We start from the raw sequence: 12,491 nt of genomic DNA, 5'->3' as shown, positions 1-12,491 counted from the left end.
TACTGACACTTCACAAATATAATAAACATATTGATTGTGGTTATCGTCTACTAGTGGACCTACTGAAATGGTTAAAACTTTACTCTTTTGTCTTACGACTATTCTCTGACAGAAACCAATTCACTCGTCTGAAAAGTAATGAGCTATGGAGACAGCAAATAAACAGAGTAAACATGTTTATAAACGTAGGTGAATATCGATTACAACTCGTTATCACTATGTCATACGTACACACTTATGTCGATTTTTCGGCACCTGATTGGGATCTTATTTTTCAATAGAAATACCACCCAGGAGCCATTTTCTGAACTCGACGAGGTATTGCAAAAATTAGACAAATCGAACGTCGAAGTAAATACCCTGAAGGAACAACTACGGTATGTAATTTATGTTAATGAAAATAACATATTTTGATTTTTTTTTTATTGTCGTTATGTCGTCGATCATTATAATAACATGGCAATATCGTATGTCATATTCGTTACATTCTTAGTATTTTTGCAATAATTATTTTACATTTTAAAGGAACTTTACATAATAATTAACTTAATTAAATAAAAAAGTTGTATACACTTACTTTTTCCGAGCATGTTATATTTTCAGATGGTTGTGCGTTGACGATCAGTTTGCGCTTCACAAAGTGTAAGTTTTTTAGTTTTAATACATTATTTCTAGTTCATCTGAATTAATAGAGATGGGTTTAAGATAATTATACATGCAATGCAATGACAACGAAGTCTGAAAAGGAAAAAGTTTGATGTTTATATATCGAAATTCCATCCCCATATACAAATGACAATGTATTATTACCACTGTGTGAGAATAAGTGTCTTTATATAGTGTTTTTTTTATACTTTAGAATAAAGGCAACTGAAAATGATATCGCTGCTAAACAAGTGGCGAAGTCTTACATTATCCAGTAAGTAGAAACATTTAGTACAATTATTTTATTTATGTTCGTTCATTGTATACGTATTATACATAAAACACTTTGTTGTCTAAACTTACTAGTAGCACTTAGTATAATCAATTGTGGCAAAACGTTATGATTACTGTGCGTTGGGCGTTTAATGTTAATATAATTAAACTACCCGACCTCAAAAATTTCCTAAACTGCCTTCGAACAGTCAATGCAAAGCAGTGGGGCTTAAACCGATGTGAGGGCTAGCCGAACCTAAAAATTGTCCCATAACTAATAAACAAACATGCGCGTATGCAGACAAATAACAAAATAACGAATGCCACACGTGACGTGCTAAACAGATAGTACATTTTTGTTTCAAGTGTCGTAAGTTTCGGGAATCTATTACAATACTATGTTTTACAAGAGAGCTATTTTTGTGGATGAAAAATTAACGATATTTCTTCCAAATTCGGTTGACAAATTATGTAGATAATTATAACATATTTCCTTATCGTTTAACTAGATTTGATTCTTTGATACTTTATAATAATAACCAATAATTGCAAATATCGACTTAACTTGTCCTTGTCAAGTGTAAGTAGATTGAATGATTGGCGTTAGATGACCAACATAAACGCTTGAATGCGGCGAAAAAAGTCATACATAGTTTGTCAAATAATTTTGGCGAAGTAGTGTAACCCTTCGTTAATTTCTCTCAAACGTCATATGAATTTTACGAGCATTTATACACGTTTATGGATTCAAAATACTTAATGTGTGTGAAATTGTAATACAAAAAAGTCAATGGATGTAATTTTTGCATAAGATGCTACTTGAGGGTTTATCTTGTTGCAGCCCAAATAAAATATTCGTGAGAAACAAGCGTTTGAACCTAAATTAATGTAATGTAATAAAATATAACGTGTCGTACATGTGGTACTATCCGCTTCATATTGTGTCCTTTGCACGTCCCTTTATGGTAAAAATAATTCTATTTTTAAACAAAAATAAATTTCCATTGTATTTACAGTTACTAAACAACTACTACGGACTAGAAAAGTGCACAAATATATAGAATATTTGTTTGAAACATTATCTTAATGCTTTTCATTTCGTACCTAAGTTAGAACGAACTTACTTAACAAAGCAAACAAAATACTTGTATATAATTATATATACAAGCACACGTATGGTAATCATGCAACGAAATGTAAGTAATGTATTAAAACATCAGGACTGGTGTTTGTTTTAGTTTATAACATTAAAATAAAGTATATTAAATTCAAGCGACGACCATTTGTTGCTATGTTTCAGAGCTGAACTTGAAGATGCGAGAACAATTGTCGCTCAAATGAGGGTACTTTGCTTGCTATTATAGAAACTCAAACAAAAGAGTTGGACAATCTGGAACCAGAAATAAGACGACTGTATGTAGTTTATTAAATGTTGGGTTATTTTGATGATTCTTTTTACATTCACTTACTCGTGTATTCGGTTTAACCACGTGTAAATACACATTTGCATCTTAATTGATTGTCTGTTACTGAAAATTACATGGGAGTACAACAAGCTCATGCACAAAGTTGTTTAAATGTTTTGTTTTTGTTTGACGCGTGTCGTCCGTCGTAATATTTCGACAGATTATGAGTTCAGATCGTGCTGGTCACGTCGCTAAACATAATTCAAAATTTAGAACAAATGCATTGTAATGCGATTTAAAAAAAATGTCTTTAACAATAAGTTTTCCAATCGTGTCCATGGGGATCGATGGGGTTTTGTACTGACACAAATGTAGTGTAATTCTTACATTGGCAATTTATTTCCCATAATGTCACCGGGGATTAATCTGGTTAAGATCTTCCGGAATAAAACACCACATGATGTAGCGGTGTTATTCTTTACAATCCACAAAGGCAGTCCACTTGATAGTCGAATAGTAAAATATGTATGCAATGTCCTGTCCGCAATATTCTAAACAGATCTTAGACCTACACTAATTCAGATTGTTATGACAGGTTCTCATGACAAGAGGAAAACGCCAATCAATTTTCAAGGCCTACCTGTCAAATGCCAAGATTTCAGTGTCTTATTAAATACGATTATATCGATGCAGTAAGCAGTACCGCAAAATACCCACACTTTTTACTGGTACACTCCTATCGTACTCAAATAGGGGCAGTTATTTCAGACTCGGTTCCTAATTGATTTATTGACATTAAATACAATACCTCGCGGTATTAATTTGAATGTTAGATTACGGGGACGTGGTTTTCTGAAGAACAATTGTTTTAAAACGTATCGTTTCTCTGTTTAACTGGAACTTTAATCGATTTTCAACCCTGTACGAAAAACGGTTTAATATGGAATCAAATTGACTCATCTTAAAGCCTCTTGACTGTGTCAAACATACATCGTTTGATTTTAGTTTAACTTAACACGAACTTGTTTTTTGTCCTTGAATGTATACAAGGTTATTATTTTTATTGATGATATATAACTTATCAAAATTGTTCTTAAGTTCCATATTCCGGATAAGTCAAACCACGGATACCTTGAAGACGTTTGAGAATTGTTATCAACTTTTGGAGTACGAAGTTAATATATATTTAGCAGTCCCTATTATTTGGTGAAACTTCAATAAACGTTTGTTAACATGTGCCTCTGATGTCTAAACTGGCAAAGATGTAAATACCCAGAGGTGTAGTATTTGGTACGAAAAATTCGAGTTGTTCAGTTGTGTCCCTGTGGTCGGACTTGGCTTTCGCACAGGGTTTTAAATGTTAAAAATGGACGTCCACAGCATTAAAACTGTTGAACGCTTCTCTTAAAAAAAAACTCGGGTAGTCAAGCTAGAGGCCAATTGCTCATGCTGGTTATTTGATGGGTAAGATTCACATTTGTTAACGTGTTTGTAAACTGGTAATTTAATGCATTTATTATAGTACCGAACGAATCGATTTTGGTCACTGCAGAGTTCAATGCAGGGTTAATTGTGTACAAAAACATAGTAATTACAATAATAACAAAATTGTTTATTTTATAGGATGGCATATGAAAAAGACATTGTTGCTCGCCGACAAAGGTTTAGTTATTCACCAATATAGTTTTACTAGCTTTTCAACAGCATTTATGCATGCTTGAAGTTATAAAACCATCTGAACATTCCATACTTGGTTGGGCATTCCAAGGTCCCCCCCTAATACCGGTTTGATAATACATCAGCGAGATATTGCAATTTTTACAAATATGAAGATGTTTTATACAATATCAATTACGTTTTTTCAAAAACAAACGAGTCGCTTTAAACAAACACATTGTATTCAAATTGTAATTTAAAATGCTTCTAAAAATGGGCATATAGTCGCCGCTTCGTCTGCCTGTGATCTATGAGCTCTGTTTTCCAATTTTCATGGACGTGGAGCGTTTTTTTGCCAATGATGTTATCCATTACACTCTTTGTAATCGTATCGTTCATCAGTCCACCCGAGCATATTTCCGTTCGCCTGGTTCTCTGTTAAAGCTAAATAGATCAGCGAAAATTGCATCTTATGCTATGTGGCACTTCTTGCCCTTATGTAATCTATTGGTTCTCAAAGTTTCGTTAAAGTCGCGTTGTGTAATTTTTTTGGTTTTGACTTAAATGTCCCAGGTTCGTTTAACTACCCATCAAGTTTGCAAAGTAATAAGGCAACAAGTCTTTTTGTAGAATATACCAACTTTTATTCTTGGTTAATGATCGTATAGATTATATTGTTCTGTATATTATCCTTATTAAATGATTGATACTAGATAGAGACAAAAATAAACAAGATACTCCAACACAAATATAATCCGTCCCAATAAGTAAAATGTCCAAATGTCCGTCTCTCTTGCACTATCCCGTGAAGCCGTTAAATTGGGATGTTCAACTGTGCAAGTTCAAAACGCTCGGCTTGGCTCGGCTCCCAGTTTGTTAAAAATACCCCGCTTTTATACTGATCCTTATTTAAATGCTTATATAAATGATTATATTAATGCTTATATAAACGGTCATGTTCTAAAAACGTGATGGTCTCAACAAGTAAACAAACTCCCCATCATCCCTTCAAAATTGTATCTTAACCCAAATCAACAGTAGTTCGTGGCCTGGTCAACACCCGTGACCGCCAAGAGCACCACATCATACGATGTCCCGAATTGAGTCCAGTCAGTCTAAAATAACATAAACTAGATCATTCCATCGTATGACAGTACATGTACCCTTACATGTATGATAGTCTACTGGGACAGGAAAAGTGTTACAGCTATATGCATAACACGTATATGCATTATCTCGGATTTGTGATTGTTAGGGTAGTTACAATAATTAGCATACTTCAACTCAACATATTGTGTGTGCGTGCCCAAAGGAGATTATTATTGTTATTTCTTTGCTGTTAATTGTGCAAGTGCGCATTTTTTTTTATATAATAGCTTGGCTCATAAAAGATTAAGCATGTCGATAAACTTGTTAACAACCGCCATACTTCTCAAAGCGCTGACCCAAGCTTTAATCGTGTAACGTTTTATGTTATTTTTTGTCAATGTTGCATAGGAAACATTTATCGCTTAACATAAAAGCCAAGTCGATGTAAAAAATATGTATTTCCTGCCAATTTTTAAATCAATTAATCTCCAAATAACAAGACTAAAACGCCATTGAAACGTGTGTGAGGTTTTAGGTTAGGCGACAATCAGAGGTCAAATGGCAGTATTGAGCATCCAGCCATTATACCAATATTTATGATTGTTTTTATTTTTTGATTTCTTAATTTGTAAAAGTGGTTTATTGAGCGGCGTACATTCAATAAGTGTCATGCTTTTCGCAGATTGGACTGTGGTGTATGAACAAATATGGCGCCTAAGTGATTATAAAACATCGCTTGAAAATAGATTGCAGTAAGTATTATTTGAATTGTTTAAATTATATAATTGTTCTGGATATATTTAGCTGTCACATAAAATATATCAGAATATGCTTGTTTGTTAAAACCTACTTAAGCAATCTTATTAAATCGGCACACATCTTACAATTTTAATAAATCTCATTGTCTGAATTGTCATTATACTGAAAGTACAAATTTATGACGTATAAGCGTAATTCAATTGCGTAATGATATTTATAAATAAGTGATGATTTGTGTTTTTTTTACAATATTATAGCCATCTGAAAAAAATGATAACAGAGATCGAGGATCAGAAGACACGAGATCTTAGTAACCAAAAACATACCATGTAACCATTATTGTCGTATATTTTTATTTTACTACATTTTACTTTAACAACCACGTTAATGTACATAGAGGTAGAAAAAAAACTCCTCCTACAGAGGTTTCATACAAAAGCAAAGTAATTTGACTAAATTGAAGCACATGATATTAAATGGCAATGCTTCAAGTAATTCAACTTAATACCATGACAGTTTACACAACGGATCAATTTCAAAGGATTAATTCGCTAGCTAAGTGATTTATAGATATTTCATCTTAAACGATATGCGCGTAGATAACAACAATTTGAATTATGTATGAGTACAAACATTTTCATAAAAAATAACTGTGCTTACTGCTATCGAACTATTATATTTGTAGGCAAATTCTGTCGACGTTGAACACTGAGGACTTGAGGTTGATACAATTGTGTGACGAAAAGCTAAAGATGTACAATAATATCGATCGACAAGGTATTCCACATAGAGGATCTCTTAGTCAATTTCGAGGAAGTCTTGAACGCATAAGATATAATATCGAGAGAATTTCGATGTGTACAGACCACAACAGTCGCATCCACGGAGTTTTACTTTCCGAAATAACATCTGCATTCGATAAAATTAACACATTTGAACTATACACACTATAACTTGTAATATAGACGTGTATTGTTATTGCATTTCAATTTGATTTACTTTTAGATAAAAATATATTATTTTAAATTTATCATCATTTGTTGACGTAACATTTAGGCGGAAGATTGTCTCAGAGCAATACATATCAGACATTTTTCACGAACCTTGATTTAAATTAAATGATTGATAAGAAGAAGAAAGGAATATTCGTCATTGTTATCTTTAAGACGTGTTGTAGATTTGTCATTAAGATCACATCGAAGATCACTTCATTCCTCTGTGTTGTTTTGTATTAATATTTTTGATTTTTTGGGGGGTGTGGGGAACAATCGTATCTGTTTTTCCTGTTTGTTTTGTCCCTTACCTGAGGAGATCAAAGGGTAATGCCCGTTTGTCTTAGTGTCCACGGGTGTGTGTGTATGTCAATGTCCATGTAGGGGCAAAAATGGATATGCGCATTAGTTCGGTTTTCTTTCCTCATAAACATTATGATAGACATGTCTAAGTAAATAATTGAAACTAAATCGGGTCCTGCGATAACACAATCAGTACTGGATTATGGAAGAAGTTTGGGATGTGGATACATGTCAACATTGGGAATATCCACGATTTTTAGTTATATTTTTAATACAAACCAAAAATAATCTTGCGAAAAATCACAAATTACGGAAGCTAGGTAGAGGACACTTGGTGTGTGGATAGTGGGCCATATTGCAAATTTGAATGTTAGCTAATCTGGGTTCTTTCGTCCTTTCGTTCTTACAATCTAGATTCTGCGATAACTCAAAGTATTTTAGTTAGATTTATACTACTTTGTTGAAAGAGGACATTATCAATATTATTCACTTTATTAATGTTGTATGTCAGAAAACAATCGAAGTCATAACCGTTACATAAATATATGATCACTAAAACAGGTTCCTGTGACAACTCAGAAAGTACTAAAGTTAGGTTTTGGAAAACCATATGGGCATTATTTCAGTGTTTTCTTCATACCAAAATTGTGGTCGGTATGGTTACGGAAAGATTTGAAAACTTAGATATGCGTCTTGTCAAGATAAACAGTACTTTCGCTTATTAAATGAATCTTTTGGAAAGTCTTACTCCAACAAAATGTCTGCAATAGGGGACTGATTTTTCTGTGGCAAAGCGTTTGTTTAAAATTATTTTAACGTTTGTGTTATCATTTGCTGCCACTGCGTTATGAAAGGATTTCATATACCTTACCAAAAATTACAAGGCGATGTGTTAGGTTGTTTCTGCATACAAGATCAATTTCACTCTTGGGTTATGGACCCTGTTTTGGGCATAATTGTGTCAGTAGGAGTTTCATTTTTTTCTGGCATGAACAGCCTGATGATACCGTGTGTCTCTTGACCAAGGAACTATGTCTATGATCAATATTACGTTTACAATAGAATGTTAGTTATAAGAAATGAAATCATAGCTCATATTCAGCATGCGTATATCCAGCACGGATGGATTTTCAAATTACCCACAGTAAATATAAAGCAAGACGACTTGGTGCCTTTCGCGCAATAACTTTGCTCTACTTTTCAAGGTCACGATAACATGCCATGGTAAAATGTCAAAGACCAGAGCTTTCTTTTGCGAAACACGTGTAAAAATGTGAAAATGAGTTTACAGCCGTGATAAGAAAGCATAGATGTGGTCAGTTCAAATACGGGTTTCAGGATCTATTATCAAAGTCACACTGAATGAATCTCGAGGCATATTTTGTTTAAAATGAAAGAAGGATCTTATTCCTTGCAAGCGCTACCATCGTAATAAATCATTGGCAATCTCTGGTGTCACAAACTCCTACATGCAGAAAACCTTGTATTTAAGTAACCTTCCGTCGTGAAACATGGACTTGCTTTTTGTTGGTTAACGTTTTGATGTTTTTTTATTACAATTCTACATTTCATAAAATAATCTTGAATACAATTCGAATCAATATGTTTCAAATACGATAGGGAAACTATTATTCGGTGTTTTGAAATGTTGAACCTCAATTGTATTAATTAACAGTATGTAACGCATATAACAAACACAAATCATGTTGTACATACACATGTTGTTTAAATAGTTGTATAGTTTTCATACATTGTATTGATGTAATATAAATAATAACGACTAAAATGAACGGATAAACATGTTTATACGCGCTAACAGACAAATAACATTTAACTGTCGTTTTCATTGATGTTGATTATTTGGATAACGGTGGACTTTACGTTCTTTCTTTTTAAATAATCTTCATAAAATTCTGTTTAAGTATTGACGTTGATGTTTTTTTTGTAAATGATATATTGTGTGAGAATAAAATTTAAAAAAAACAAAATAGAACGTACGTAGTTTGTATTAAAAGATATTTTTGACTTGTCTTTTTTTAATACAATACAAGTTATTTGCCTGAATAACATAACATGGTGTCTGGAGGTAATGTATGTTCAAATGACATTTGCAGAGCGTTTAAGGGTTAAACAAGCGACACATAAAGGAGACATATGGGGTTTCCATATATCATTTCTGTATGTGTATTCATCAAAGAGGAATTTAATCAATAACTATTTTCCTCAGAAATCGTATAACTCTGCCACATAATATATTAACAAATGTTTTTAAAACGCTGTGTTTATTTTCCATATAAACCAAAAACATTTACTTTATTGGTGTATACAACAGTTATAACTATGTAGTGAATTCGTATTTGTAAACTTTGATAAAGCCCGTTTGGGCGAAATATTAATAAAAGAGTGTTTTTACTATGAAATATTATAAATCATTATAAGAATTTTGTGACATTACTACTTTGAAACATGCAATTCTGTTGAAAACAAGACAATGTTTATGAACATTTTAATAACAATGTATTTGACTGTTAAAACGTGTATTAAATAAATTATTTGGTAAAAAAAATACACATTTACTTTCGGTGCTTGTTTAAAAGGTGCTCAGCTAAGACAGCTAATTTTGTCTGAGTATTCAGCAGCTCAAGCTAAATAAAACAAAAGTGAAATTAACATCAATTACATTTTATGTATCTCTTGGGCTACCACTAAAAATATTTGGTAGCCCAGAAAATTTAACTACAAAATGATAAGAGGCAAGTTTTCATCTTTATTTTATTTATTCATTAACATACACATAATACAACACGTAGTCTGATGTGACATGCATTAGACATAATAAATCACTTATCAACAGTATCACACAGTGACACAATGATTTTATTCAGTCCAATATCAAATAGTCTTATTAAACTGCACACAGTACACATGTTATAGTTATAGTACCCAGTCAATATCATTTCTTAATTTAAAAGTTTGTTTTACACTTTTCTTACCCATAAGCATCGATGCCAGCTTTGTAAGACGACTCATTTGAAATTAACTGGATTGCCTAGCACGAACCTCCATCTTCTTAAATGTTTTATCCGCAAGAGACTTGCGTTATGTTATGAGTGGTTTGGAAGTTTTTGACCTTCACTGATCCACCCAAAACTGTCTATAATTGCTGAACAGATAATTGCAAATATAAATAACATTCAAATCAAATAAGGCCGTAGTTCAGTCATAACGACAATGTTCTTTCATAGAATCCATTCTTATCATCAACATTATTAAATCACATTAATTATCCAGCAATTGACTTTAACAACACAAATGCGAAACAAAATGTGAAAACTGAATATGATTGCCACCGGAATGTTTCCTTAATATATAAGACAGTAAACAAATATTCACTTAGAATGACACTTGGAATTTTATTGGGTCTGAAAATGTAAAAGAAGTCTAAAGATCAACGCCTGTTGTAAAATGATTAAAAATAAATGTTACTGACCGGTTTCAAATAAAGACATGCATACCTGTTCCAAGCTTGGTATTGACTTAAAAAACTTGCATTCTCCTGGCCCTGAGATGGTGCTGCTTTCCATAAGCAACACGGTTTACTTCACTCCAGTCGGGATTTGAAAAACAACGTATAAATAACCACCAAGGCTTTTTTAAATTCACCAAAATGTTTTTATCTTGATAAAGAAATTAATATAAGCGTATCCGCCGCCATGTTGGGCGATCTAAGCCTGTCCATACTACAAGAGAGGCGAAGTTACCAGAGATTGACGTTCTTGTATAAGGTTATGGAAGGGCACGTACCAGCGTAGCAGCGTCTAAGACCAACATATTGTGTTAAAATCAGTGAACAATAACGCTAAGTGCTTACAATACATTTCAACAGTGATAAATAAAAATACGCTATCCTTCCGCGAACCATTCTTAACTAGAATGTACTAAGTGAAAGCACTGTGAACTCAATATTTATAGTGTTTTAAGGCTGCACTATCGGCACTAGTGGGACATTTGCCTAAATCATATTAACGTCATGCGATATCCCCGTTGAATAGAAGCCAAATTTGGTTAACTTAACGTGTCATTCTTATTCAGATTCAAGATACTGACAATGCTATAGATTGTTAAGCAACACCTGAAGCTCAATCTTCTTCACTCCCTCCACCCACTTCTGCTTTATCCTATCACGTAAATAATAAAATGCGAATTACTTTTACAAGATTCATTTTACACTGGTCTTCATTGCATACCTTGGTGAATGATTAATTGTGATTGCACATAACGTTGTTGATCGGTATTATCACTTTTTCGATTTTACAAATCACCCACTCTTATTTTGCCTATTCTTTTTTCTACAGAATGTGAACAGACGTGACGTCATAGACGATATTTATGAATTAACTTTTATTTTGTTTAAGTTATTAAACCTCAAGGGGATAAGCAAATTGAGCATTTGTTTTCGTGTTTTAGTATTTTTTTCCGGACTGTACAGTAGCTACGCGCCTAAAGCCGAGTCGCTTTCGTATAAATATCATATGGAAAACAACCGTTGTTTTCGACCTTTGCTATAGGAAGTCCCAATGCACGACAAACACTGCGAGTAAGTAAAGACGGACTATCACTGATGCACATTTTCCAATTTAATGGTCATGTGTATATATGAAAAAAACCTGATAAACGCAAATGCTATAAACAATATCGTTGGTAAGACAAACATTAAATCGTTAACAATTTGTAAATTTTAATTACTTATTAAACAATAATCCACAACAGATGAATCTTTTTTTTAATTGAAGTAAAATCATAATGAATGCAGTTACGATCATTAAACATGCACATGGTACTATCACTCAAAAAACTGAATTAGATATTCAACGTATTAATTAAACTTAAAATCAACAACATATCGATTTGGAATGCAATGAACACCTGCAATAAATTATTCATGAGCACAACATCTACTGTTAAAATCTCCACATATAAAAATGATTCCTAAGTTTTGATATTCATGCATCGTATGCAGTAATGTTTCAAATAAAATGTTAACATTAATAGAATGTGATAAATTTTCTGGCGGTAAGTAACATAAACATGGAGATATAGTACAGTTTTCAATATCATATGAATTTCTTACCACAAAATACATTCAAATGAATCATTAACAATATTTATGTTAAATTCTTGCATAAGTTCATTTTAAACAAAAAGGCCGAGTCCACCTAAGCCGTGTAAATCCTGGTGAAATTAAAATATTACTTGCAAATGTGACTGAGCAATGCAAATATTATTAAGTTTTTAAATAATAAATACAACTAGTTCCTAGAATATGATTATCAGATTGATTGTTGTTGTTCCACACCCTATCGTTCCA

At 32.7% G+C, this 12,491-nt stretch overlaps 1 long non-coding RNA gene across 1 annotated transcript; it reads left to right on the top strand.

Annotated features, from left to right (window-relative positions):
- Window positions 1–5,762: 5,762 nt before the first annotated feature.
- Window positions 5,763–6,993, top strand: LOC127849628 (uncharacterized). Its single transcript, XR_008034960.1, has 3 exons — window positions 5,763–5,821; window positions 6,086–6,157; window positions 6,514–6,993. It is a non-coding gene; the product is annotated as an uncharacterized LOC127849628 (long non-coding RNA).
- Window positions 6,994–12,491: the final 5,498 nt, after the last annotated feature.

Source organism: Dreissena polymorpha, chromosome 11 (genome assembly GCF_020536995.1).
Source record: "Dreissena polymorpha isolate Duluth1 chromosome 11, UMN_Dpol_1.0, whole genome shotgun sequence".
NCBI classification, from domain to species: domain Eukaryota; kingdom Metazoa; phylum Mollusca; class Bivalvia; order Myida; family Dreissenidae; genus Dreissena; species Dreissena polymorpha.
Note: the sequence above shows the minus strand (reverse complement) of the source record. Positions and strands in the feature narration are given on the sequence as shown.